Source organism: Neoarius graeffei, chromosome 12, assembly GCF_027579695.1.
Source record: "Neoarius graeffei isolate fNeoGra1 chromosome 12, fNeoGra1.pri, whole genome shotgun sequence".
Lineage (NCBI taxonomy): Eukaryota > Metazoa > Chordata > Actinopteri > Siluriformes > Ariidae > Neoarius > Neoarius graeffei.
The window spans coordinates 35,868,320-35,895,667 of record NC_083580.1 but is presented as its reverse complement, the minus strand read 5'-3'; the positions used below and the strand labels follow the sequence as shown (position 1 = coordinate 35,895,667).

The following is a 27,348-nucleotide window of genomic DNA, read 5'->3' as shown; positions in this document are numbered from 1 at the left end:
TGAAAATCTAAAAATGCCAATTTAGTTGTCATTTGAGCATATAACTGAAACAAATTGTCTGAAACGGAATTAGCCATTCTCTGAAAAGGAATTTAATGTTTTTTGAAACGGAAAATAGGAGGCTCTAGATCAGTATTAATTTGCTAAGTCCTGAAAGCTATTTCAATAAATGGTATCTTTGGAATAAACTGTGTCCTGTTTACTGTTACAATATTCACTAAAGTGCCAACCTCTGCCAAGAAAAGAACTCTAATTGTCTTCACCCATTTTGTTAATTTATGAGACTGATACCTTTTTACATGAGACTGATTTGATTGATTTTAATAGTTTAGCTATAAACTATTAGATACACTAATTAATGATTAATTAATTTATGAGACTGATTAATGAATTTATGAGACTGATTTGATAAGCCCACTGCACCTACACGTGTTACCTCTGGGTAATATTTTCTGAAAGCTTGGTATTAGGTTCCATTATTATGCTGATGACACACAGTTATATGTTTCAAAAAAGCCAGATGAGAGACACCAGCTTAATAAAACTGAGGAATGTGTGAAGGACATTAGACAATGGAAGCTTATTAACTTCCTTCTGCTTAAATCTGCCAAGACAGAAGTACTTGTACTAGAACCACATGCAGCTAGAAGCAAGTTTTCTGATTACGTAACTTTGGGTGGCCTTTCCGTTTTTTAATGTGCAGAAGTAAGACCTTGGGGTTATCACTGACTCCAGTTTTTCATTTGAAACTCATATTACAAGGATAGCTTTCTTTCATCTCAGAAATTTTGCTAAGATAAGAAATAGGTCAATAGAGGATACAGAAAAAAACTAGTTCATGCCTTTCTTACCTCTTGGTTGAATTACTGTAATGCCTGACTGTCTGGATGTTCCAGTAAGTGCATAAACAAACTCTAGTTAGTTCAAAATGCAGCAGCAAGAGTCCTTACTAGAACTAGAAGATATGACCATATGGCCTCTATCTTATCCTCACTGCATTGGCTCTGAATCAAATTTCACATTGATTATAAAATACTACTTTTGACCTATGAAGCACTGAATGGCCTCATGGCACAATATATGAGTGAATTTCTGGTTCTTTATAACCAACCACACCTACTTAGATCAAAAAGTGCAGCCTATCTGTTGATACCTCATATAGTGAAGGCTACCGTACATCGGGGCAGAGAATTTTCTTACAAAGCCCCACAGTTATGGAACAGCCTTCTAAGTTGTGTTTGGGACTAGGACACAGTCTCACTGTTTACGTCTAGACTGAAAACATATCCGTTTTGTCAAGCCTTTTGTTAATAGCTTTTTATTCAGTAAAGGATTAGATCTAGAGGGTCCTTAAGCATAGTGTGTTTTGGTAAACTGGGCTGGACTCACACTTTTGCTACAATGGCTGAGGACTGCAATTGACATGATAACTTTAGGACTGCAGTTGTCATGAACAGTCTTGCACTCAAGTCTCCATCAATGAACAGCTGATAACCAACAAAACAGACTTCATGCTAAAAACTATAATGAATTTCCTAATTACACAATTATACTTTGTGACTATATAGGGCACAGTTATAGAAGCAAGTTGTTTATAAATCACACACTCTGTTATCACCCAGATGAGGATGAGTTCCCTTTTGAGTCTGGTTCCTCTCAAGGTTTCTTTCTTGTGCCATCTGAGGAAGTGTCTTCCTTGCCACCATCATCTCAGGCTTGCTCATCAGGGATAAATAAATAAATTTATTAGGGATGAAATTAGTTCATATATTTAACGTCTTTATTTTTTCTGTAAAGCTTCTTTGTGACAATGTCTGTTGCTAAAAGCACTATACGAATAAAATGAGGCCTATCTTTCCTTTGAGGAACATTTTTTAAAACATTTCAATAATTTTCTTACATATTTGTTGACAAATTCCTCCTCGAAGACCTTTCCCTGGGTACTGATTTTGTACCAAATCATGACGACAATCACCCGTTGGCATCATCTGTTTCAAATCACATCATTATTTGTTTTACCTCTTTACTAGCCATCATCATAATCAAATTTCCCCACATGACACACGGTTGGCTTTGGGGTGTGCTTGCTTGGCTGGTGGAAATCCTATGTCCAAAAAGTGCAGGAAGTCCAAGCTTGCTTCGATCCAACTTGGGTACCAAAATAGTGGTCCAGATTTTTTTTATACACATAGAGTTTTGAGAATGGATATAAGTTTTGGGCACTGAAGATGCATCATTAACCCTCTGGGGTTGAGAGCTTCGCCGGCAAAGCTTGGCAGGTTTAAAATGAGTAGGTCATGTATTTAGCTAAATATCTTTGTGAGTTTTTTATCATACAATCATGAAAAACATATTGACAGAAACGTCAATATGTTTTTTTAAGATTGTATGATAAAAACTCGCAAAGATATTTAGCTAAATACATGACCTACTCATTCTAAACCTGCCAAGCTTTGCCAGCGAAGCTCCCAACCCCAGAGGGTTAATGATACTTTCCTATGTGCCCACTGCCAAATAATCTAATATTTTTAAAATTACTTAAATTAGATGAAACATAAAACTCGTCACCTTACTCCGTCAATCTGAGTCAGAGCGCTGAGCACCCGCTTACGCATTCATAAAAGACTATTCACAGGGTAATGGCATGATCATCACTTGCACTCTTTTGGTTTCGATTGGCTTCTCTTTCGTGGTGGGAATGCCCACCGTAAACAGGATAAAATCTGTCAGCCATAGTGTAGGCTACCTGTTTGGAGGTAAAACTTGTTGCGAGACGGCACACGGACTTTATGCGCTTTGGATGATTCAGGACAGCGATTCAATTCATGATTCAATTCATGATTCAGGACAGCGATTCAATTTCAGGACAGTGATTCAATTCATGATTCAGACAGCGATTCAATTCAATTTTGAGAACTGAGATACTGATGATGAGCGATGTCTTTTTTTACTTTGACTCGATCCAGCCGAAGATCAACTCGAGTAAATGTAAATACTTCTTCTATTTCTTATGAGCATATCGGTTGATAGGCATGCATTGTAGTGCATACACAGGAAAAATGACTGAGCAGTTTTTTTCAGAGTTAAAAGTATTTTCCTCAAAAATAGTTAATTTTGCTCTCTAAACTCAAAACATAGCAAAATTTGGAGTTGGAGTGGGAGTAAAATTACAGAGTAGGTTGTGGCTATGAACGGAGTAAAATAGTACAAGACTTAATTTCAAGACACCCTGAATAGAGTAAAATAATTAAAAAAAATTTTTTTATTATTTTTTCACACATTCCAATGCAGTTCTAAAACTGCTTTTTACAACATCTTCATTTATCTGTTATTTTTTAAAGTACAGTCATGATATACATACTACATAGATATTATTGTAGCTGAACTTGTGCTGAATACAAAAAAGTCATATGACTTTGAAAATACTGCTTAGATTTATTGAAATTGATTTTTTTTAAAAATCAGAGTATGCCAAAATCATTAGTGCCAGAAAATACCCTCAGACCAGACCAGAGGGTTAACACACAACAATGCATCTCGAGAGATCCAGTTGTAAGCTGCTTTTATCTCAATGAAGCATAAAACCAGTGGTTTCCATTCTTTCTTTAGTATATTTCTCAGTATGTGGATTACCTCAACCATAGACCAATTATTTCTGAATAATAGCTAGCTCGGACAGCAGCCTGGTTGATCTGGGTTTGGCGAAGGAATACATTCTGTTGTGCAGCAAGTCCGCATTTCATCCTCTGAATCCTGTCTTTTCTTGTTTGCCCTTGCAAACTAGCATACTCTTTGTGGCAGGTTTCGGAGTGACGACGCAGATTATATTCTTTGAAAACCGACACACTTTCTTTACATACAAGACAAACTGCACGGTCCTTACACTGAACGAAAAAATAATCGGTGGTCCACTGTTCTTTAAAAACTCTGCGCACTCTGTCAGTTTTTCGCTGACCGCTAGCCATTTTGCTGTACTGAACACTGACAGTTCTCCGCGCGTGCGCTGCCTGTCACTGCTTGATCGCGAGCATATGACAAAAATTCGGAAAATATGAATAGTTCATTTTATAACTAAATATCAATTTTAATTGATAAAATCAACAAAATACAAGATGCAGACATGTTGTTATTTACCAAAAAGCAATAAAAAAAAAATAGGCCATGACCACTTTTGAGGATTGCCTCATAGGGCCGGTTCAAGTGGTGGGGGGCAGAGGGGCCGGTCAAAGGGGGGTGGCGGGCCGGAGTCAGCCCGCGGGCCGTAGTTTGATGACCCCTGCTATAGATAGTGGCTTAGAAATTGTGGCAATGATTGATATGCCATGGTAGTTTTCAGCAAAGGCTCTAAGCCCTTTCTTAAGAATACAGGTGATTGATGACAACAGCCACATACCAGAGATCTGGCTGCATTTCCATCTCATTCCTGTTAGTAACCTGAAATATAGGAGAAGCTGTTTGGAACAGGAAAACTTAAGTTGTTCACTAAATACTCCATCCATCCCTTTATATTTTCCATTCTTAAACTTCCTCATGGCTCGCCTCCATGCATAACACTGGTTCTGGAACCAAACTCCTGGAGAGGGGGTGGAATCTCTCCTTTTCTGGTGCTGCCCAGGGTGAGATATGCCAGGCAGGTGTGGGGATACTCACGAGCCTCCAGCTGAGCACTGCTGTGTTGGAGTTCTCCCCTTTGCTGAAAACTACCATGGCATATCAATCATTGCCACAATGAGAGGGTCGCCTCTATGGAACTACTTTTTTGTATATATATATATATATATATATATATATATATATATATATAGTGCTAGAGTGAACAATAGCCAAGTAGTTTCCAAAACTAAAAAACTAATCAGATGGTTCACCGCAGCTTAGATAGCCAGAAGAAATCGGTGGGCTCGAGTTTTGGATGATGCCAGGCCTACCAGGATGATGGTACCAACCACACTATCTGGCAGTGTTCCAGACTTGGACTGCTTGGTGGATAAAGCTTCTGTCCAATGTGCGAGTCCTGGCATCTGGAATGGCGAGGGCATGGACTGGAAGGGATGTTGATGTTCGGGTAACACATTGTTTATTTGGTTTATTTGGAAGCATGGAGTGTAGGTCTGCTGGGCAATGTCCAGTGTGCATTTTGGATATCACTGATACTGCAGCAACATTGCACCTATGAGCTAGGCTAGAAATGGAATACTTGCTTCTGGCTGTGACTTCATCAGCTTCTATTTAATGCCTTCTTTGGATGGCATCAAGTTGCTTCAGGATAGTTGGGGCAGCATTTATCCAACATGGACATGCATGTTCCATGATGCTGCGGACTTGTGCATTGTACACTGTGGCTCTTCCCTTGGTGTCAAGATGTTTTGCAACCTTTCTTAATGCTCCTAGTTTTTTCCTGCTCTGGAGGCAATGGTTGTTATATGCTTTGACTAGGTGAGTTTACTGTCAACAGTCACACCCAGAATATTGATGACAGCAGCCACATATGGCTATCACAGAGTCACCTAGGTGCAGAGAACCTAGATGGTACTCACTTCCTTGATGTCATAATTGCTTTGCACTTTGATGGTTCAAATGTGACTTTCCTGCCATCAGCCCAGTACTGTATTCTTTCAAGATCTTTACTGAGGCTGAGTTCAACAGCAGATCTGTCCTTTTGTGATAGTATTGGTGTAAATCAATTTGTATTGATAGTAGTGACATAATTTGCATAAAGATAAACTTCATTATTACACATATCAGTAATCAATAAATATTGAGAATAGAAGTGACCCTAAGATTGATCCTTGGGGCACAGAAGCATTGATGGAGGAATCTCTTGAGGCCTGGCCTGATAAGACTACAACAATTGATCCATCATTGAGACAATTCTTTAACCAGGTGTATAGCTTTCTGAAAACATCCTTAGAGCCGAGTTTGGCCAGGAGCCCTTTGTGCCATACCTTGTCAAATGCTCCTTTGATGTCTAGTGTAATGACACACACTTCTTGTCCTTTGTCCAGTGTGTTGCACCATTTCTGGGACAGGGTGGTTAGCAAATCTGCTGTATTGTAGCCAGGTCAAAAGCCAAACTGCTGGAAATCAATTTGTTCTGGAGCAGGTACTTCTGCAAGTGATTGTTCACTGTAGCTTTGATTACTTTGCTGATGATACTTAGTAACGATATTGGTCAACAGTTTGCAGGCTTAGCTTTGGAGTCCCTCTTATGTATACCAGTAGGTATAACTGTTGCTCGTTTCCATTCATTGGGGAATACTCCTTGTGAGAGGCATAGATGAAAGAGATGACTGAGGGGACTTGCAAGTTCAGCGCTGCATTCTTTGAGTACATGTGCTGGAATTTGATCGGGGCCAACTGCTTTGTCTGGGGAAAGTTCTCTTAGCAGCCCTTTAATGGTCTTGGGCTTGAAGATGATGTCATCAATGGAGGAAGTTGTGTACAGTTCAAAATTTGGAGCATCTGCTTCTGCATCTGGAAGGTGACATTTCTCAGAAAAAGCTTTGCAGAAGACTCCAGCTTTTTTCACTTGCAGTGATATGAGTCCTATCCTCGTGGACAATGACTGGTATATCAGAATGAGCTGCTCTTCCAGTAAACGAGTTGATGATCCTCCACCATTTCTTACTACTGAGATTATTGTTGGTTAGATCTTCTTTTAGCTTGATGATGTAAGCTTTTTTGGCTTCCTTTTTAACTTTGTTGTATATGCTTCTAGCTTTGGCAAATTTCTCTTTGTTAGATGTTGTACTTTTTTTAAGTTGTTTGAATAACTTGCATTTTTTTCCTTGCAGCTGTTCTGCACTTGTCGTTAAACCAGACTTTGTCACCTGTTTTCCAGATCACTGTTTTGCTTGGAATGTCCTGGTCTATATCATCACAAATTACCTTTGTAAGGATTGTACATGCCTTATCTGGACCATTCTCACTGAAAACTTGAGTCCAGTTGGTAGAGGAGATGTAACCTCTCATTTCCCAGAAATCAGCTTTGTCATAAAGCCAGACCTTTCTCTTACATGGCCTGTCACTAAATACAGGGATATCTAGAGTGATGAACACTGGAGGGTGGTCTGATGTACCTATGTTGGCAAAGGTGGTGGTAGAGACAAGCAGGTCAGTTAGTATAATAATAATAATAATAATAATAATAATAATAATAATAATAATAATAATAAAGTTCAATTTATATAGTGCCTTTCACAAACCCAAGGTCACTTTCCACAAGAGTTACACCAAAAAAAAAAAGAAGAGTAGTGTGAGGTAAAGAGGAACGTTTTTAGGTTAGCTGTGAAGGAAGAGAGAGTAGAACAGTCACGAAGTGATTGTGGTAGTGAATTCCAGAGTTTAGGAGCAGCAACACTGAATGATCTGCCACCTATAGATGCCAGTTTAAAACATGGGACAGTCAGAAGTCCAGAGACAGAAGATCTGAGGGAGCGAGAGGGACAGTACAAATGAATTAGCTCACAGAGATAGGAAGGGGCGAAACCATGAAGAGCTTTATAAGTTAGTAGCAGGATTTTGTATATAATCTGACAGATAACTGGCAGCCAATGCAGCTGCTGTAGAACAGGAGTGATGTGAGCAATGCACTTGGTGATTGTGAGGACTCTAGCTGCTGAGTTTTGGATGTACTGCACGCGGTTGAGCAATGTGGCAGGGAGACCATAAAAGAGAGAATTGCAGTAGTCAAGATGAGAAAGGTTAAATGCATTGACCAACATTTTGGCATCAGTTTCAGAGAGAAGAGATGGAGACATGTAATATTGCAGAGGTGAAAAAATGCATTTTTGGTGATAAGTTTAAAATGGGGTTCAAACATAAGGGTGGACTCAAAGAGAACTCCAAGGTTTTTTATAACTTGGGAAGGACTTACAGACATGCCATCAATGTCAATAGTGAAATCGAAGAAGTTCAAAACCTGTGTTTTGGTACCTACTAATAGAACTCCTGTTTTGATAGCATAAAGTTTAAGGCAGTTCTTATGCAGCCATTGCTTGAGGTCAGCGATGCAAGTCCTTAGCAGCTGAATAGATTAGATTAGATTCACTTTATTCATCCCACATCGGGGAAATTCATGTGTTAAAGTAGCAGGAAAATGTCAAACAGATCACAAATAAAACTGAAATAAAAATTAGACAAACGAAGGATTAAATACAGAGGGATATTTGCATTATCTACCATGAAAAAGTATAGAAAAATTGCCTTATTGAGAGGCTCAGAAAAATTGCACATTACAGGTAGACTCTGTATATACACACACACAATATATATATCAGTGGCGGCTGGTAGTCTTTCAAACAGGGGAGGCTGGTCGGTTACGATATTTCCAGATTTTAAAAGAAAAAAGAAAAAACATCAATTTTGCCCATACTCTTGCCTCTGATCTGGCTGATTGTTGGCAGGGTCACAGACTGTGAAATAACAGGTTCTTTTGGCCCATTAGCCTACTGTCCAATATACATGATGGTGGTGTTGGGGGGGTATATTTTAACATTTTATATTTTAAAATTGTGGCATGTTGTTTAAAAATTGATCATTATTGAAAGCAGCTCTTTGTCAGGAACCTCAGCAGTAACAGCAGAGTGTTCTGGAATAGGCACAAGCACTGACCTTGGGGAGCCAAACATAGAGCTGGGTGCCACACATTTCATTCAATGACACTTTCCCTATATTTTACTTATTTTGACTGAGAAATGTTTTATTGACAATTTTGATAACCCTTCACTTTTAATCCAGGTCTGTAGTGTGAAATGTTCTCGGCTGTGTTTTATTTAAAAATGTTTTCCAAATTGTAGCTGTGTTTAATTCATATCCAGAAAAATATATATTCCAATATAATATACTCAGCATAAACATTTTAAATAGATTCTATATTTTTGGTCCATCCATGACATATTACTAAAGTAGCCTATTTACTGTTGTTGATGTGGGTCACTTGCTGTTAGCCAATTCACTTTCTTGTACCAGGAGAGCTGAAAGGAACGAGTATTATTCCCTACCTTTTTCACCAAGTCAATTTGAGGCGTTGGTCTACCCTGCTCTTTAATTTTAATTTTTTCCTCGAAAGGAAGACTGGCAAATGGCTTCGCCAAAATTAAATCAGCAATGCTTGGCATCCGTGCGCAGCTTTCTTGCTAGCTGACTAGCCCCCTCAAGTTCAAGTTCAGTCACTCAAATAAACAATTTCTGGAACTAAGATAGCAAACTTGACAACACTATATTTACACTTTATTTACAATGAAAATATATACAAACTAAAAAAGCTGGTAGAAACCATATGTAATGAATGAAATCGAAATGTAAGCTGATCGCTTACAATACACCACAGCACTTGCGAATCCGCATGGGACTGAACTGAAATTCACCGTTGCCTGTCTATATTTGAAACGAGCTGTCAATCAAAGAAAATATCCGGCCACTTTCACCAATCACCAGTCTCCTCGCGGAAAGCTTTGCCATGTCCCTCCCACTGTGAGGCTGGGAGTCCGTGGGGCGGGCGTTTTCGCAGTATTTGTCCAATAACCGTCTTGCATTTTGATATTGAAAAGCGCATAGCTCCCAAATGCCACTGAAGTCCACTGAGGCTGGGAGTCCATGGGACTCCGTGGGCGGGCGTTTTCGCAGTATTTGTCCAATAATCGTCTTGCATTTTGAGATTGAAAAGCGCATAGCTCCCAAATGCCACTGAAGTCCACTGAGGCTGGGCTGCATCGCGTTGTCACGAGGGGGAAAAACTCACGCACACATTAGGCGAACTGGGGAAAGTTATAACGGAATGATTTCGCACTGTAGTTGGGTTGAGCACATATATTTCTATGATTCTGGATCTGAAATAGCAATGTTATAAGGTCGGCTATAACATAAGCCTAGCGCAATTTATCCTACACAATGTTCGTCATTTTTAGAGGAGGCTGAGCCTCCCTCATTGTCTTAGAGCAATCGCCCGTGATATATATATATATATATATATATATATGCATAAAAATAGTTTAAGGCGTATATTATTGCACATAATTGCATCGATGAGAGATGAGTAGTGGTGAAGTAGTGCAAATATAGCGACAAACAGGTTATTGGTGCTACGTTACAAGTTGTGGGTGTTATACAGTCTGATAGCAGTAGGTATGAATGACCTGCAGTATCTCTCCTTCTTACACCGTGGGTATAGCAGTCTACTACTAAAAGAGCTGCTTAAAGCCCCCACAGCCTCATGTAGGGGGTGAGAGGGATTATCCATGATTGAGGTCAGGTCTATTCCATGATTGAATAGACGCAATAGAAGGGGTGATAGTGATGTAGATTTGAATGTCATCAGCATAGCAATGAAAGTTAAGGCCATGGTTGCGAATAATTTGGCCTATAGGAGAAACATATAATATAAAAAGAAGGGGACCAAAGACAGAACCCTGAGGCACACCTTGAGCTATGGTAACAGTGGATGATTTATGAACACTAACAGAGATGAACTGTTGCCTGTTTGCTAGATACTGTATGACTGAAACCAGGCTAGAGCTAAGCCAGTAATACCAAAAGAAGATAGTCTGGAAACAAGTATCTTATGATGTACAGTGTCAAAGGCAGCTGTGAGGTCCAAAAGGACAAGGACATTGAGATGACCAGCATCGGTTGAGAGCAGGAGGTTAACAACTTAAGAGAACAGATTCAGTGCTATGCAAATTGCGAAAGCCTGACTGAAAGGGTTCATAGAGGTCATTATGGACAAGGAAAGTATGACGTTGAGAGGCTACAACTCTCTCCATTACTTTAGCTAGGAAAGGGAGATTGGAGATGGGTCTGTAATTGGACAGTGAAAGATGATCTAGACCAGATTTCTTTAGAATTGGTGTAATTGAAGCAATTTTGAGGGAGGTGGGGACAGTGCCTAAAGCAAAACACTGATTAATCATATGAGCAATATAAGGGGAGATAGCAGATACACAGGATTTAAGAAGTGCAGCGGGTGCAGGGTCCAACAGACATGAGGAGGAGAAGGAGGAGGACTTAGTAATTATTTCCGATACTTTAGAAGAATCGACAGGGGTGAAAGCAGAGAGACAGCAGTCAGCTTTATGAGAAGAAGCTACTTGCGAGACAGAAGAATGAATTTCAGAATGGAAGTGTTGGTAAATACTGTCAATTTTATCCTTGAAGAAATCCAAAAAAGCCTGACACTGAGCAGGGGAGCTGGGAGTGGTTGAGGAAGGGGGCTGAAGAAGTTTATTTATTGTGTTAAGCAGTTTTGGGTCTATAGTTGCCACTCTTAATGATGTTGGCGTAGTAGGAGGATCGGGCAGCATTAAGAGCATCCTTGTACTTTGCACTGTGTTCAGAGAAGAGTGAAAAATTAAATAGTAAGGCCAGTTTTCTTATAAAGGCACTCTAGCTGCCTTCCTTTGGCCTTCATGGCTCTGAGCTCAAAGGTGAACCAAGGAGAGGCACGATTTGCGGAGATTTGTCTAGTTTTAAGAGGAGCAAAAGTGTTAAACGTGTTAGATATAGTATTATTGTAAATAGAAACCATGTCATCAGGGGAGGATACCTCAGCAAATTTACAAAAAGAAGAAGAGAGAAGAGAGACAGAGAAAGAATGCATATCAATAGAAGAAAGATTACATAAAGAGACAGTAGAACGCAGAGGAAGTTTAGGAGAGAACACACTGAGACAACACTCAATCAACTTGTGGTCAGTAAAACCTACATCAGAACCCGATACAGATACAATTTTTATACCAGTAGAGCACGGGCGATTGCTCTAAGACAATGAGGGAGGCTCAGCCTCCTCTAAAAATGACGAACATCGTGTAGGATGAATTGCGCTAGGCTTATGTTATAGCCGACCTTATAACATTGCTATTTCACATCCAGAATCATAGAAATATATGTGCTCAACCCACTACAGTGCGAAATCATTCCGTTATAACTTTCCCCAGTTCACCTAATGTGTGCGTGAGTTTTTCCCCCTCGTGACAGCGCGATGCAGCCCAGCCTCAGTGGACTTTAGTGGCATTTGGGAGCTATGCACTTTTCAATATCAAAATGCAAGATAGTTATTGGACAAATACTGCGAAAATGCCCGCCCACGGACTCCGAGCCTCACAGTGGGAGGGACATGGCAGTTTCCGCGAGGAGACTGGTGATTGGTGAAAGCGGCCGGATATTTTCTTTGACTGACAGCTCGTTTCAAATATAGACAGGCAGCTGGTGAATTTCAGTTCAGTCCCATGCGGATTCGCAAGTGCTGTGGTGTATTGTAAGAGATCAGCTTACATTTCGATTTCATTCATTACATACGGTTTCTACCAGCTTTTTTAGTTTGTATATATTTTCATTGTAAACAAAGTGTAAATATAGTGTTGTCAAGTTTGATATCTTAGTTCCAGAAATTTCGTTTATTTGAGTGACTGAACTTGAGGGGGCTAGTCAGCTAGCAAGAAAGCTGCGCACGGATGCCAAGCATTGCTGATTTAATTTTGGCGAAGCCATTTGCCAGTCTTCCTTTCGAGGAAAAAATTAAAATTAAAGCGCAGGGTAGACCAACGCCTCAAATTGACTTGGTGAAAAAGGTAGGGAATAATACTCGTTCCTTTCAGCTCTCCTGGTATGAGAAAGTGAATTGGCTAACAGCAAGTGACCCACATCAACAACAGTAAATAGGCTACTTTAGTAATATGTCATGGATGGACCAAAAATATAGAATCTATTTAAAATGTTTATGCTGAGTATATTATATTGGAATATATATTTTTCTGGATATGAATTAAACACAGCTACAATTTGGAAAACATTTTTAAATAAAAACACAGCCGAGAACATTTCACACTACAGACCTGGATTAAAAGTGAAGGGTTATCAAAATTGTCAATAAAACATTTCTCAGTCAAAATAAGTAAAATATAGGGAAAGTGTCATTGAATGAAATGTGTGGCACCCAGCTCTATGTTTGGCTCCCCAAGGTCAGTGCTTGTGCCTATTCCAGAACACTCTGCTGTTACTGCTGAGGTTCCTGACAAAGAGCTGCTTTCAATAATGATCAATTTTTAAACAACATGCCACAATTTTAAAATATAAAATGTTAAAACATACCCCCCCAACACCACCATCATGTATATTGGACAGTAGGCTAATGGGCCAAAAGAACCTGTTATTTCACAGTTTGTGACCCTGCCAACAATCAGCCAGATCAGAGGCAAGAGTATGGGCAAAATGTGTTTTTTTCTTTTAAAATCTGGAAATATCATAACCGACCAGCCTCCCCTGTTTGAAAGACTACCAGCCGCCACTGCAGTAGAGCAAAGCAATATGGCCATGATTAAGTGCAGGAAAGTCAACATGTTGAGTTAAACTAAAACATTCAAAGACCGTCAAGAGCTCATCAGTAAAGCCTCACTCACAACTCGCCGTAAGTATTGTGGACACGCACGGGTCATATGGTTTGGTAGCTCACAGCCGTGCCGCAAGGTCGCGGTGAACCTGGGGGAAAGTTTGGGGGAGACGTACGGGTTAAGTACTTGTCAAGTACAGGTTGCACACCTGACTTCCTGGAGGCGTGGGAAAAATTGCGCCGTTAGCCCGTAGAAAGCGTATATCTGACGCACATGATCAGTGCGTGTTCAGTGGGTATAAAATCAGCGTGTCTGCAGCATTCTGCATCTGTTTTTCAACTGAAGAATATTGGATATTTTGTGGGAAAATTTTAAAAATCTTCAGTTTAAAGTTTAGAAAATGGGACCCAAGAAGAAGTGAGCAAAAGTGAAATAACCCAGCCTGAAACAGCAGAGGGGGAGGAAGAGGAAGAATTTGATGATGATGGTAGCAGCACTGGCGAGCCCTGCATGGACAGGAAGGAGTATGCCTTCAAGCCAGCAGAAGGCACAGCACCCTGCCAGAGGTATTTTCACAGGTAAATACACATGCTTTAAACATTCATTTCAGTATCTATATGCTTATGTAATTAATATTATATATGCTGATTTTCATGTGTGTTTCAGTTAACAACGCCCAGAAGTGAGGACACTGTAATCCCATCATCGCTGTCAGGCCATTGTGCCATGCTCAGTGATAAGGACAAGGACATCCCGACACCCTGTCACACCACTCAGCAGGAGTAGGAGCAGGACAGTAGCTCAGAGTCAAAGTGTGTTTCAGTGCTCAAACTGTTGAGCTATTTAGTTGGGATTTTTTACAGTGTAATAAAATGTGTTATTCCTTTATACTCATGTTTTATTATTTGACGTTTGCATGGTAAATTAACATATACTCAAATAAAAACAGCAAATGAGGTGGTCTTCTTCCTTTCTACAATGCTACACAATCAGTTCCTTGGTTCCTCCCCAATATATATATATCCAGAGTCTTGCCCCTTGTGTCGCATGCAGGTCGCGTGCGCTGCGTGCAGATTGCGTGCATGGCATGCACACCACATCGGGGTCGAAAGTGAGATGTACTTCTGTCTTACACACTGCACAAATAGCAAGTGTGAAATACTTGTGTAGTACTTCTGAGGCACGTCACTCATACAATGACTGTGCGTCACTCATGTGTCTTACTGTCACCGCAAAAAGCCCCTACTAGCCATGCTGCTGACTTGGTTCAGGTGTACAAAAGGACTACGGGTCCCATATGTAGTGTATGCATTCTTGATTTGTCGCAAGACCCATAGAATTTGCATGTGCAGGAACAAAAGTCTCCACGGGCAGTCTGTGACCTTCTACGGCGCTGAACACACTCAAGTGTCGCACAAGTCTCAAGCACGGTTTTACCAATTTTTTTTTTTTTTAACCGTAGACCGCCCATAGTAGCACGTATGGCAGGTTGTGAGTGAGGCTTAAGGGAGCAACTAGTGTCAACATGAATATTAAAGTCACCCAGAAGAATGATAGCAGTACAGACAGATGAGGCTACAGTTAGCAGTTCATATAGAAAAAGAGATGGTGATGATTTGGGAGGTCGATAGATTAAGAGCAGCAACATTGGTGTGGGAGTGGATGTTTTCAGAGCCAGATATTCACAGGATGTATCATCATGAAAAACAGTCTCTAAATTTTAAACCATATCAGAAAACTGCAGCTAGACCTCCACCTTTCCCTGTGAGACATGGCTTTGATATATATGTGTACAGTGTTTCCCACAGAAATTTTGGAGACTATGGGGGCAGCCCATGGGGGGGGGGGGGGGGGGGAGAGCATGCGTGTCCATTTGAATTGCAGGGGTGCGCGGGGGGTTGTTTAGCGCATGGCGCGAGTGTCCGGTTGAATTGCAGGGGTGCGCGGGGGTTGTTTAGCCTACTAATACTACTAAACTAAGACAAAGAACAAATTCGTTGGTATTGGTTATGCACCTTGTATTTTATTTTAGCATGTTGCTACAGAGGGCAGTCCTACAAGAAGAACATATTACAGATAGCAACCAAACCAAGCCAAAAATCCTACAATACTTCACACCCTGAACTCCTACAAAAAGTCCTACAAAACAAGGACTTCTAGCTCTGCTGTATGTCAAAAGTGACCCTGACAAATGCCTGCCCTATTTACAAAGACCACACCCTGCACTTGTGCATTTGATTTTTCTTGGCTTTGAGAAAAAGAGTTTGAGTGCCCTTTCATAATAGACTGGTACCAAAATCCAGAATTGTGACACCCAAAGGCATTTTTGAGACAAAGTCGGCAAACAGTCTTATTTTGTCAATTTGGGTGTGCCGAATTCAAATCTGCAATATGCCGAGCTCTATCTGACCTCTGTTGACCTCTAGAGGTCATTGAACTTTGGGCCTGTAAACGTCTAGGCTGAACCCAGTTTCTCAGCTTTCTAAGGAATGAAATGTACTAAAATGATTAATGAAGTTAGCAAATGGCCTTGTTTGTTAAATGTTTGGGTGCTGAATTCATTTTTCATTTGTAAAACGACATATGACCTCTGATAACCTCAAGGTCATTAAACTTGGCCTATAGGCCTATGCATTTAACGGCATTTTTAAATTGACTTTACTCCCCCAAAAAGAATATGAACAGACAAAAAACAAATAGAAAGGAACAAATACAACATTAAATGCCAGTCCATGTACATGTGACTTACTTTTCACAATGAGAATGCCTAGGCGATCACCTTACATAACATTGCATTACATTTAGCGGTTATTGTTTATACAAAGCTACTGAAAAAAGGACAGATTCAGCAGCATATGAAATGTGGGGGCATACAGGGTATACAGGTTAATCAGGGTTAGTATATATGAGAGTTTTTTTCTTTGTCGTTTGTTTTGTTTTAAACGGGGTAAAGCCTTTATAAAAAAAACAAACAAAGAAAAAAACTCTCATATATACTAACCCTGATTAACCTGTATACCCAAACATTTTGTATGCTGCTGAATCTGTCCTTTTTTCAGTAGCTTTGTATAAACAATAACCGCTAAATGTAATGCAATGTTATGTAAGGTGATCGCCTAGGCATTCTCATTGTGAAAAGTACGTCACATGTACATGGACTGGCATTTAATGTTGTATTTGTTCCTTTCTATTTGTTTTTTGTCTGTTCATATTCTTTTTGGGGGAGTAAAGTCAGTTTAAAAATGCCGTTAAATACATAGGCCTATAGGCCAAGTTTAATGACCTTGAGGTTATCAGAGGTCATATGTCGTTTTACAGATGAAAAATGAATTCAGCACCCAAACATTTAACAAACAAGGCCATTTGCTAACTTCATTAATCATTTTAGTACATTTCATTCCTTAGAAAGCTGAGAAACTGGGTTCAGCTGAGATGTTTACAGGCCCAAAGTTCAATGACCTCTAGAGGTCAACAGAGGTCAGATAGAGCTCGGCATATTGCAGATTTGAATTCGGCACACCCAAATTGACAAAATAAGACTGTTTGCCGACTTTGTCTCAAAAATGCCTTTAACTCCTTAAATAAGCACTTTTTTTGAATTTTGGTACCAGTCTATAATTTATATCTTCTGGTTGTGTCCCATTAATGGAAATCCTCAAGCAGGCGGCCAGGTGCTCTCCTTGCAGTCTGTTACGAAGGTCTGTTTTGACCTAAAATGGCAAACAACTTGTTACTACAATGAGTCATGTGATTGTAGAGCTCACTCTGAAATATTTAATTAAGTGAAAGTGAGATTGAACTTAGGTGGGATTTGAGCATAAAAACAATGGGTAAATGTAAATTGAAATTCACATCACTGCAGATGTCCTTACCCTGGTGTGACAAGAAAACAAGTTAGCACTAATTGTACTTCCGGTTGTGAGTGAACGCTGGCGCGCTTGGCTGCCGCTGCTCCCTGGAATTGTGTGAAATTGCGTTTATGTTCGCTATTGCCTATAGATTTATTGTCAGCTTAGTCTAGTCGTCTGTAGGCCTACTAGTTAGATTATTTATTTATTTTACATCTCGGATTTACTTTTTGCGTTAACGTATTACATTGGACCTAAAACTTTCCACCTGACCTAGCTTCCTGCCGCTGATTACCGCAACTTGAGTGTTTCACCTGGGGTGTACCGGAGTAAACGCTTGGTGTTTATTTTGAGTGAACTGTCATGGAACTATCCCTCTGCTACCTCTGGATATTTTAGCCGACTATTGGAAAACTGTCCTGCAAAAAATACGGAGTGTACCTGATATGCTGGTGGACTGCAACGCTGTGCATACCTGACATCTGCCCCTGCCCTGGATTATCTGCCTTGGGTCAGGGTTGGCCTGAATCGCTTTATGGACTTTCTGTTAGCAGCCTCTGCCCTGGCTGCCACCGAGGGTTGGTCTGCTGGTATAATGCCTGCCTGCGCCGTGTCGGTGCGAGCCCTCTCTGGGGTATTCTACTGGGCCTGCTTGGTAAGTTACTTGCTTACTGCTTAGTGGGTGAGTCTCTTGCTTGTGCATGACAGTGGCTTCTCCTGTTGGCTAACGCACCAAACTGGCTGTGCGAGCCCTCTCTTGGGTCTTCATGCGACTGGCTGTCATTTTGCTCTGGCTTGTCCACTGGCTGTTGTCATCTCAACCCTCTCTACATCTGTGCGTAAAGTGGGGTTCCTCGCCAATGGTCATGGCCCTAAAATACTCGGTGGTGTTCTTACACAGCTTGCGAAAGAACACATAGATTTCCTGACGACCTCAAAATGCACCAACACCTTGGTATTATTCGTCATCCAAAATACACCCACAGAGGCTCTAGGAGGAACTTTGCCTGCTATAGCCACCCCAATGACATCGACTCCCTCTGGAGTTTGCGCCGCAAATACTCGCCTGCTCGTAGGCCTACTGCAGACCGACCAGCTGACGTGAACAATTTGCGCACTGTGAAGTACACCTTGCCTTCTCAAAATTGCAACCAAACTTTTTCATCTTTTGCTCTTTTAAATGTGAGATCGTTAAACAACAAAGGACCTTTTATTAATGATGTTATCATAGATTTGAACTTGGACTTTCTGTGTCTAACGGAAACGTGGCAAGCTCCTAATGACTTTATAGCACTAAATGAAGCTGTGCCTGCTGGTTATACATTTATTGACAAGCCCTGGCTATCAGGTCGTGGGGGTGGATTGGCTGTGCTTTATCGTTCTTGCTTTAAGCCTGTATATGTGACTTTAAAGGATTTTACATCTTTTGAAAGTCTTGCTCTTAGTTTTAATGGTAGCCAACCACTACTTATTTTACTTGTATATAGGCCCCCGAAAGCGTCAACTGTTTTTATTTCTGAATTTTCTGATCTTCTTTCCTCTGTCTGCCCTAAGTACTCATCTATCCTAGTTTTAGGGGATTTTAATATACATGTTGATTCTAACCACTGTAATTTCTCAAGCCAGTTCTTGAATGTTTTAAATTGTTTTGACTTGGATCAGCATGTAAATTTTCCCACACACGGGAAAGGTCACACACTGGATCTTGTATGCACTAGGGGAAAAGCCCCATCTGATATGTCATCTAAAGACCTTGCCATCTCTGACCACACAGCTGTTCTTTTTGGTTTTGCTATCCCTGAGCCTCAGTCTCGTATGCGCTCAAAGCGCTCCATTACATACAGAAACATAAAACACAAACACTGCTGAGCTCACTAGTTTATTACAAACACGGCTTATGTCAGAGTCTTATAGCTCCCACTTGGATGACCCATTGCTGATTTACAACTTCCATCTCTCTGAAGCACTGCATCAACTTGCTCCCTTAAAAACCCGCACTGTCTCCTTCACACGATCTGCTCCCTGGTACACACCTGAGCTAAGAAAGATGAAAGCAGCCGGTAGACAGCTTGAGCGGCTTAGCAAGAGGACTGGACTGACTGTGCATGCACAGGATTATAAAGAGCACATTTTATCCTACAAACAGTCATTAAACGATGCTAAATCATTGTACTATTCCTCAGTCATCACCAGTGGTCACAATAACCCCAGAGCTCTATTTTCAATAATTAACAAACTTGTCCAGCCATCCAAACCCTTCCTGCTTACCCCCACAACTGATCTTTGCTGTGAGTTTCTGGACTTTTTTGACAACAAAATTTGCACCATCTACAAGAAACTCCAGTCATTACCAACTACCCAGTGTGACATTCCATCTCTGACCACACCTGCCATGTCACTCTCATCTTTCTCCCCTGTTGATGACACTACAATTCACGACCTAGTCACCAAGGCTAGGCCCACCACCTGTCTCCTGGATCCCATGCCCACCCCTCTTGTGAAGGCCTGTTTGCCTGCTCTTTGCCCTCTCCTTGACAACATCATAAACTCATCTCTTGTCTCTGGCATCGTCCCTTGCTCCTTGAAAACTGCTGCCATCACACCAGTCCTTAAGAAACCAGGAGCTGCTTTTGATGATTTTAAAAACTACCGGCCCATCTCTAACTTGCCTTTTATTTCTAAGATTCTTGAGCGTATAGTGGCCCTGCAGCTCCAAGACCACCTTACATCATGTGGCTTGTGGGAAGAGTTTCAGTCTGGTTTTAGAGTGAAGCATAGTACTGAAACAGCCTTGGTCAAAGTGGTTAATGACCTACTTATTGCTGCAGACTCTGGCCATTTTAGCATTCTTTTATTATTGGACCTGACAGCTGCGTTTGACACGGTTTGTCATAATACACTGCTCACTCGATTGGAGACACTTTTGGGTATTACGAGCACTGCACTTTCTTGGTTTAGGTCATATCTCACGGGTAGGGAACAGTTTGTTACTATCGGTGATTTCCGGTCCCATAGCTTGCCCCTTGCTCATGGTGTACCACAAGGTTCTGTCCTAGGCCCCCTGCTCTTCACTATTTATACTCTCCCCCTTGGCCATATCCTTCGCCAGCATAATCTTCATTTTCACAGTTATGCTGATGATACACAAATTTACATCCACACCAAGCCCTCACATCCACTCCCACTTTCTGACCTGGCTGCCTGCCTTCATGATATCAGCAATTGGATGACTTGTAACTTTCTTAAACTCAACCATGATAAGACAGAAGCCATACTCATTGCCACTCCCACCCTCCTTAAAAAGATAAACCATTCTCAGTTCTCCATCCCAGGCTACTTTACCACCATCTCATCTGAAGTGAAGAATCTTGGTGTCATTATTGACTCATCACTTTTTTTTTTGAATCCCACATAAAACAGGTCACAAAAACAGCATTTTTCTATCTGAAAACCATCTCTAAACTCCGGTCTTCTCTCACCCTTGCCACTGCAGAAACTCTCATCCATGCTTTCATAACCTCAAGACTGGACTATTGCAATGCCCTCCTTACTGGTCTTCCAGCCAAATCAATAAACAGATTACAACATATCCAGAACTCTGCAGCAAGACTTCTTACCCACACCAGACCATGGCAACACATCACGCCTGTCCTTCACCAACTCCACTGGCTTCCTGTTCAGTCACACATTCAATTCAAAATCCTCCTACTCGTCTTTAAGGCACAGCATAATCTAGCACCCCCTTATCTCACTCATCTCCTCTCCCCATACCAGCCCACACGCACCCTACGTTCCACTGACACACACCTCCTTGTCACCCCCTCTACTCGTCTTCATTCCATGGGTGACAGGGCTTTTAGTGTAGCTGGGCCTAAACTCTGGAATTCTCTCCCCCTCTCATTGCGGCAGTGTACCTCTCTCTCTTCTTTTAAGGCACAATTAAAAACCCACCTTTTTACTCTTGCTTTTCCCTTTTAATAGATACTTTTTTTTAATTGGTTTTATTATTTTAGTGTCAGAATGGTCCAGCTATTTCATTGTTTTATGTTTTGTTTAAATGAGATAGTTTACTTGTTATATATTCCTGTCCTGCTTCGTTTTATTCATCTTATTTTTCATTAATTCTAATTGTTTATAATTGCTTGATTTTATTTTTACACTTTTATTGTTAAGTGTCCTTGAGTACCCTGAAAGGCGCTTTAAATAAAATTTATTATTATTATTATTATTATTATTATTATTGTGGAAAAGTCTCTTTCACAATTCATGCTCGACACCGGCACAAGGGCAATCACTGCTAAGTGGCTGAGTAATGGGTATATCTGCCCCCATTCATCGCACTCACTTGCTAGGAGTGTTATACCAATTTGACATCCTGACAAAGACAGCAAGCAGTTGATGTTAGGCCTACCTCAGTCACTACCTCTTCATCCTGAGGTGAATTTCGATCCCTCTTTTTGAAATAATTCAAAATGCTCATGATCTGAATTAACAAAAATTTAGCATCAGTTTAATAAGGATCGGAGATTTTCTGTTACAGCTGTAGTGTCTACAATAAGGCTGACATCGTCACCTGACATTCAACGCGTTGCATTAAGGCCTACGTTAGTGGAGAAACACTCATCAGTAAATTTGAAAATGATCAAATTCGAGTCAAGAAGTTAATTTAATTAAGTAGGTAACTGACATTACATTCCCTTAATTATGTGGCCTAATAGCTTCACCTTTAGAAGGTAGCCTATTAGAAAAGGCTAAAAATAATTTAACGTCTTCCGTCTCACCATTAACAAATCGCGTTAAGGCTACTAGCACTAATTCTCAAAAGTGGCATCAAAGTTCGCTCTCTGTTAGAATAGACTACTTTTCCCTTTTAACATGTACATGCAGACCTAGATTAGTTTATCACTGCTGTCACTTCACGTCTCCATCACTTGGATAGACTGTGCACATACAATGTCAAGCAGGAAGCACTTCGCCGGTGAATTTGGAAATGACCTGATTCTGGTAGGATGATAAAGTTAATTTGATGAATTAGATAACTACGTAGGGCTAACTAATATTGCCTCAAAATAGCCTACTGTTGCCTTACAGAAAAGGTAGGTTTGCCAGTACGAAATGGACAAAGTAATTTTACTGAAACAATACACTTAACGTCAGGGGTTAAATTGGGATTGGTTATGTGGGGGGGCTCTTCCTCGTACCCGCCCCTGCCCCCGCCGCCCTGCCCCAATATACTTTTTGGAAAATAACCCTCTAATTTGATAACCATATCATATTGCACAGAGATATACACCTTATCTGTGTGTTGTAGGCCTATGTGTGTCTTGTAGTGCCCCCCTACACATTATGGCAGTTTGAATGTAGATTGGTTGGCCAATGTAACAGATTGTACAGGTTGTTGTACATTGGTTTGAAGGAAATGATTAGTGGGGGGTCTGGGGGTCCTCCCCCAGAAGTTTTTTATTATCATACATGTTATTTGCTGAATTCTGGTGCATTTTAATAAGTTGTTAGCTGACTTTACAGAGGTAGGTTGAGCAATATCATGTTAAAGCTTGTCACATGCCTACAGGTGAAAAATGTGAAGGAGAAATGTTCAGTGAGAAAATTTGAAGGCTTGCACAATCTTAAACCAAAACAGTTGATTTATTTTGGAGGATAAATGTTAAATATGCCAAAACACTGTCAGTCAAATTGTCAATCAAATATATTCATGCAGTGAATGCAACCAAATACAAACAACACTATAACATTGGAAGCATTTATTATTATTGTTATTATTATGTATTCAATTATTTATTTGGCATGTGGTGCTTTTTGTATTGTCTAGAACATACATAAGATGAGCATATTATAGCAGCAAAATAGAAGCACAATCATTTGAATGCAGCAAAAGTTTTGCTGCATTCAAATGATTGTGCTTCTATTTTGCTGCTATAATATGCTCATCTTATGTATGTTCTAGACAATACAAAAAGCACCACATGCCAAATAAATAATTGAATACATAATAATAACAATAATAATTACACTAATAATACACTAATAATATTAACAATAAATAATAATAAATTAACATTAAATTAAATATTAACAATAAATAATAAAACACTAATAATATTAACAATACAGTGAACATAATCATGATCATATTTTTTATTATTAAAAACAAAATATCAAATAATACTGAAGAGGGGAAAAAATAATACTGATCTAAATATGTTGTGTTTTTATTTTTAGACAGTATGTGTTTTGCTAAACACATACTGTCTAAAAATAAAAACACAACATATTTAGATCAGTATTATTTTTTCCCCTCTTCAGTATTATTTGATATTTTGTTTTTAATAATAAAAAATATGATAATGACTAGAGCACAAGACGAGTGTTTTGTTTATGTTTGCCAAAGGTAGCTAACTTGAGGCAATGTTAGGCTCAACTTTTGGTCAATCTCAGTAGCTAACTTTAACTGACATCTCCCCCTTCCCCCTGGCTAATTTCTGTCGATAACTGGGGACTATGGAAATTGAACTCGCCAAATGCACAGACAGTTCGTTCAAGCACCTCTGATGGATTAGGATCGTATGCAGGTAAAAGGGGAGACGGTGTACGGAGAAAATTATAAACAAGTCACAACGCTGAAACACAAGCCCAAAAACCCGCAAACCACGACTTCTGATTTTTTTTTAAAGCGAGCTCACAAAAAAAGAAACCCCAAAGTCGCTTATAAAAAGCGGAATTGGCAACCCACGCAGTGTTCCAGAAACCAGAATCTCTGATCGCAAGTTTTGTTCTAAATAGCTTTGACAGGTCGTCTTATCAGGAAAACTATGATCTATCTCATAAAAGTCATGGGTTTATTGATTAATAAAACGATATTTAATTATTCAGAACTGAAAATCGTGAAAAGGGTTTGTTGCTTTTGATGTGTGCGTGATCATATGCCATCCGCTCCGAGCTTATGTGCCGGGGCTCAGCCCCGGACAGCCCCGGCCCAATTTAACCCCTGCTTAACGTCATCCATCAATCAGTCCCCCCAGGATTTCACAGGCCTTTTTTGTGATTGTTGCAGGCTAAAATGTCTGATGTTGCGGGGGGTTTTCCAAAAAAATTGCAATGAAAGTTGCGGTGTTTTTTAGGTTTTTGTTGCGATTACATTGCGGGAGGAAGTGAAAGTTGCGAGAAATTGTGATTTTCTCTTTTTGTGATTAAAATTGAGTGATATGTTAAAGATTAAGTTATTACTGAAAAACTATTGATTAAAAAAACAAAGACACTGAGAAATGGTCCTATAAACAACTTTACCAATATAAAAGATTACCAGGACTACAAAAATGCAGAAAAATAGGCTTTACTTATCCAAATGCACCTGTTGGTTCAAAAGTTAAAGTGCATAGAACCTCACAGCACAACATGAAGTTACCTTAAAATATAATATAAATGCCTCAGCTTTCATGTAAGAAAAAAAAAAAACTATTAATACTAGTACTGTGTGCAGGCAGTCTCTCCTGAAGACTAAATTAAACAATAATCATAAACTAATAAAATAAAAATGGCTCAGGCTTCATAGAAGAAAAAAAACAATTTGAACAGAATCTCACAGTATGATGCTGAAACTGCCTAAATAATGGAAAATAAAATACCATTTTGGCAAAAATGTTGGCATCCATTAATTTCTTGTATTAAGTAAAAAAATAATGTAAAGTGCACACAGTCCTTCACTGTAAACATAACACACTTTCAGTAACAGAATTTAAGCCTATACAAACACTGACTCGCACATGCAGTGTTGCTAGATACCACTGATGTTTTCCAGCCCAAAATATGTTCAAAACCCGCCAAAATGCACTTAAAACCGCCCAATTGGGTGGGAAACCGCCCAATCTGGCAACACTGCACACATGCTGCTTCTCTTGAACGTAGGAAGTAAGGTGGAAGGTAGTTTGTCAATGTCACCTCAAGATGACGCCAACAATTGGTCAAATTTGCGGGAAAGTTGCGGTGATTGGATATAATTGCAACACTGCCCTGAATTCGCGGGGATTGGTTGAATTTGCGTTGAAGTTGCAAATCCCAACATCGCGAAATCCTGGAGGGTCTGATCACTGCGCTCTCCATATGCCTATAAAGCACAATAGTGTAGCCTAAATGTCACCTTCTCAATCGTGTCAAAGGCTACATAAAGTTGTATAAACTTACCTTAACATGTAGATGCAGACAGGATGTAGCTTATCAGAGTTGTCTCCTTACGCTGTCTCAGATAGGCAACACACGCAATGTCAGGCCGGGTGTGCCAGTGTCGCCGTGCATGCGTGTGTGCGGGCGGGCGCGGACTGAGACTATGGTGGCCCAAATTAGACTACGGCGGGCCGCCATAGTCTCGTCAATGTGTGGGAAACACTGGTGTATCTAGCCGGTGAAGACATATTTAAATGTAGATAGTCCTCAGCCTGTTGCCATGTTTCCACCAGCAGAAGTAGTATGTCCAGGGTCTTTTGGATAATTAGGTCATTAATGAGTGATGCTTTGTTGGTGATGGAGCAGGAGTTTAGAAGGCCCATCTTCTCAGGAGACACAGGTGACAATCCAGAGACAGCAGAACATTGCAGTTTCTCAAGTGAGCGAAGAAAACCGTGATTAATTCCATGAGCATTCTTGTAGACCTTGGCAGTCCGATTATATGTCCATATGATGGGTATTGAAGACTCCGAAGCATAGTAAGCAGTAAGAGAGCGCAGAGACCAGTGAATGTACTGAAGGCGGTAGGCGATTCCAATAGAACGGCACAGATTAAATACCGCAGAATCCAAGCGGTGCCACGCACTAAGGCTTTTTCATTCCTCTGGCAAGTAGGTGTAAAACATGGGTGAAAGCCCGGGCCACAAAAAACAATACTCAGACCCCACAGTCATGATCCAAAAACAGATGGATAGACGCAGTCCAATGATAAACATACTGGTTTATTGAAACAAATCCATTGAGCATATCAGGATTATGACACTGTAAAGCCACCTTAGCCTAACACCGCTCATAAACGTTAGCCAAAACACCAATGGTACCACACCCAGAATACAGTGCAGGGAAGCAATTTGACTAACCAGCACATAAAATAAGGCAACAGCGTAGTAAGTGGTGCAAACTCACTCACCACTGCTGAAGTCAAGCAGGTGGAAAGAAAAGAGGGGGCTTGCAGATGGGTTAGCTACAGGTGTTGCAAAAAGCCGGTGTCAAAAACCTAGCAAGAAGAGTCGGACATTAACCAAAAGAGAAACAAAATGAAATTGCAACACATTGCCAGAAATCAGGAGCACAGTTGGAAAAAAACATAAAAAGTGAAAAAGAAAGAAAACACTGGAGAGAAGAGGCAGCAAACTCGCGCACTACGTACTTTCAACCGGAAACAGAAGTGGAAGCATATGAATTTAAATGTGTAATAAAGTACAAGGTATAAGATTTGATCCTTTCTAGTTGGTGATTTGACTTTCTGTTCAAGACCATGGTTATTAGCAAGCTGGAGAGTCTAGTGTCCTGCTTTATCAGTACTGTGGCTTCCTAGCCAGTCTACATGGTGAACATTGAAGTCATCAGTGAACATTATGGACCGTGCACCAAAATCCTCCATTTTGGACAAGATGTGTGAATCTAGATGTTCAATGACATCATTGTTGGCACTAGGTGCTCTATATACTCCTCCAATAAGTATATTTTCAATAAGTATGCTTTGGTCAGTATCTCACGAACTGTGAGTCCTACAAACAAAATTATTTCTTCCACCAATCCCTTGCATCCCCCCCCCCCAAAAAAAAAGACCTAAAGAACCATGTCACTTCCCCAGCTTAGATGTGTTTTTTTTTTCTAATTTGCATAATATGCAAAAAATACTTTTGTGAACTAGTCCTCGGGTTTTTGGCCAATCTTCACAACTTTGTTGTTAAACTACTCAGTAGAGTGTGCCCCTTAATAATGCTCAAAAACCTGTTGACATTTATAAAGAATATGGCCACCACATGTCAATCAATTCAAACAAGGAGCATAATTTACCCAACCAGCTGTAACTCATGAGTGCTTACGTGGATTTGCATGAAACTTGAAAGGAATACATCGGACAAGATTTGAAGGTCACGTGCACGGTTTAGGACATAGTCATGCAAAGGGAACCAAGATAAGGTCAGATAGCA

General features: G+C 40.2%; 1 protein-coding gene across 6 annotated transcripts in view; it reads right to left on the bottom strand.

Annotated features, from left to right (window-relative positions):
• Nucleotides 1-27,348, bottom strand: part of jakmip2 (janus kinase and microtubule interacting protein 2) — a 601,961-nt gene that overhangs the window by 460,313 nt on the left and 114,300 nt on the right. The window lies entirely within an intron of this gene.